The sequence below is a fragment of the Aedes aegypti genome, chromosome 3 (genome assembly GCF_002204515.2).
Source record: "Aedes aegypti strain LVP_AGWG chromosome 3, AaegL5.0 Primary Assembly, whole genome shotgun sequence".
NCBI classification, from domain to species: Eukaryota; Metazoa; Arthropoda; class Insecta; order Diptera; family Culicidae; genus Aedes; species Aedes aegypti.
The window spans coordinates 294,021,515-294,024,882 of NC_035109.1; positions in this window are offsets into that span (position 1 = coordinate 294,021,515).

A 3,368-nucleotide genomic window follows, 5' to 3' on the forward strand; every position below is an offset into this window, starting at 1 on the left:
GCGTGTATTTTTCGCGAATCGGGAAAATAAAAAAAAAATAAAATGTTGACATTGCAAATTCACTCCGTTTTCTTGTCCCAGAAAGATTGCGAAAGCTGCCGTCTATTCTAGTGCCACATTATTGGAATAAATACAAAACGTAGGTATTTCAACGTGTCCTTAAGTTTCAACGGTATTTACGGAATTTGTTATTGCAGCTTTAAGAACCGGATCAACACTTATAGGCAACATCGAAAATAATCCAGCTACCTGGTAAGTCGGTGGCCGTAAGAAGAACAGGCGTCGGAAGCCTAAATTGCTGAGACTACTTCCAACAACTAAATAGCAGTCTTTACCAGAAAGCGGTCCCAGAAAAGATGCCGACTCTTGCTAAAACTGTCCTGTGCGAGCAGAAGCGACCAGCGCTTTTCCGAAGCCTGATACGCACAACAGGCAACTTACGGCAGTGCAATCCGCATGGAGTCAGTCCGGAAAATGATGCGCAACAAAACGATGTTGGTGAAACGCGAAGCTATAATCAACTCGGGACTGCAATCATCTATTATTTTTATTAATGGAAAAGAACATTTGTGAGATAGCTTAAGGTTTGATTATAAAAATTAATAAATAAATAAATTTGGTATAAACGTTCAATTTTATTGTTTCTTATTCAATGTATTCGAAAATAATTAAAATTATTCTTATAATATGAACATATCAGTACAGTAAGCCATACGGTAGAACAATCATAACCAACCACAAACCGCTTATTACACATACGTTACTTTTCTTATTTCTATTTTATAGTTCAACAATTTTCTAACTATTTGCGTTAACGTGAATTTCATGAAAAAAGAACAATATACCCATCATTTGGCAAACTGTAAACGAAAAATTTTGTTCGAGAAAATAGGCGTTTTCAAATGGTTACATAACTTAACCGCCTATTTCCCACATTGTGATTTTCCCGATTACCATTCACCAATCTGTGAAACCAGTTTGTGATAGGGTTGGTTTATTGTTATTTTGGATGTCATTTGAAACTATTCTGATATTGTCGTGAATGGTTATGAACAGTTTGTGGAACAGTAGAAATACGGTTCATGATTATGCGGGCCGTATTAACGCCAATGTGTTTGCTTTTATTAATTTAGAGGTTATAAACAATCTGGAAGCACACAAATTAGTAATCTCAATATAAATACATCTAAGTTACACAATGCTCCCTATATTTCTAAGTTATACTAGCCTTGACTAGACGACACTTAAACGAAACTTAGAGCCAACCAGGCGAAACGTGATTTAGTGTGACTTCTAAACTACTTAGTTTAGATTTTTCTCAGAGTGTAGATATGTTACGCCGCGTTGCTGTTGTAAAGTTTCCACAAACGCGCATTTGCCTTAAATTCCACTCAGCGAATCGTTCAGGAAAGGAACAACCGCGTTTGACGAAACACGGCAATGTTATCTCCCTTAAGAATGAGGTAAAAGGGAGAAAATCGGCAGTTTTTACTTTCCTGCTGGGAACGCCGCGTGTCCTTTTGAGCAAATTTGCTAATCCAGCTTTTTACGCTTGGTTGCTATAAACTTTGATTCACCCCCTTCCGACATTTCTTGTCTACTCCATAATTTTTATGGCTGGATCGTAGTAAGCTTTGCGAGTAATCAATAATTTTATGTTGACTAGGTAACAAAACATATTTTCATGTTGTTGTTAGTTTGCCAGAAAATCGAAAATTATTTGTTTTCTTATTATATACTAATGGTTCTTATATTTCAGGTTTTCTGGAAGCAGGTGAGAGGAATAAGCTTGATTTGTGTCTGTACAATGAATGATTGCTGTTGATATGAATGTAGCGAATAAGTTACCGGCGGAACTAAGAAAATGGTACCGGAATGGTTTTGTATCTTAACGTTTAGCTATTTCACACTATTTAGTGCCTGTGTAGTGTACAACAGAGAATGTGAAATATTTTTACTAAATTATACAGCCTTTGGTGCATCCGAGACTATTCCTGACTGTCTTTTTTTCCGAACTCTTGTGCTTCAAATTTTACGTTGATGCGTTCATTGAGAAGTACCATGAGCTAATTAAAGACCTCTCTATCCCTTCATGCATCCTGCCATGGGCAGTTCTTCGGTATGTCCCAAACCATACAATGTTGGTTATACATTGCGTAGTACATTGAACATCAAAGATCCTTTTTTCTTGCATACTTTGGACACAGACAAACAGACGTAACACTTAGAACAAATCCCGATCAAAATCATAGTCACGATGACATGTACGCCCAATGCTAAAATCGGTGTGTTTGGCCGATGGACCAACAGATGGCGGTAGTGTGTAAACGTCAAACGCGAACAAAAACGATGCGAGCGCTGTGGGTGGTGGATTGGCCACCTACCATATATTTGAATCGGCCGTTAAAAAGGTGGTCGATGGACATCGGTGAGAGTGTGACGTCTGTTTGTCTGTGCTTTAGACATCTCATTCTGACGATCTTTGACTAAAAGGCTCCATGTTTTCTGAGACTCAAACGTATTATAATTCTCACTACTGCGCATTGTGCGATTATTTATCGCGACGGCGATCTTGAAAACTTCTCAAATGCATGTAGATCGCCGCAGGTACTTCAAATCGTTTTGGTGTCTTCTGTGCGATTATTCCTGATTGTCCAAGGCATGATCTCGCAGAAAACTCCAAAATGATTTGAAGTTCCTGCGGCAATCTACAAGCGTTTTTTTTAAGATAGTCGGCGTGTGCGCCACGCATAATACCTATATAGAGAAAATCAGCGCGAATCTAAGGGCCATTTTTTTAGAATTACAAATACATTAAAGTAAACTGTTCATTGGATCATTGGCTAGATACCCTTTTTGCTGGATTTATGTACAGTTTTAAAAGAAACATAACTCGACCGGAACTCTGAATCTGAACTTTGTTCTGAATAGTTGGGCCAAAATGGAGTGCATATATGCCGTAATTGAAGCTTCTATTCATTTTAATTAGCAGAAGTATTGTTTTCCTATTGTGAAGTGGAAGTTTCCTTCGTGCCGGGTACCTAAAATGGTATGAAAAGATTAGTTACTTCAAATCATTGATTAATTTTAGATTTAGTTGATTCGAAATAAAAAAAAGTTGAACTCCAAAACAAATGCAGTGAAAATTATTGACATCTCGATACGCTTCCAATCGCAAAACGCAACATACTGTTAGCCATCTATACTTTGGTAGCGCAACTAGTCAGATGATGAGAGATTTAATTTTTCACGCATCCATCACATGCCGCTGTGGGGAAAAATGTTTTATTTTCCTGATATAAGACGGTTCACAGTGAAACAGTAAGGCGGAAAAGGTAGGAATATCCATTCTCTATGTTCTACATACG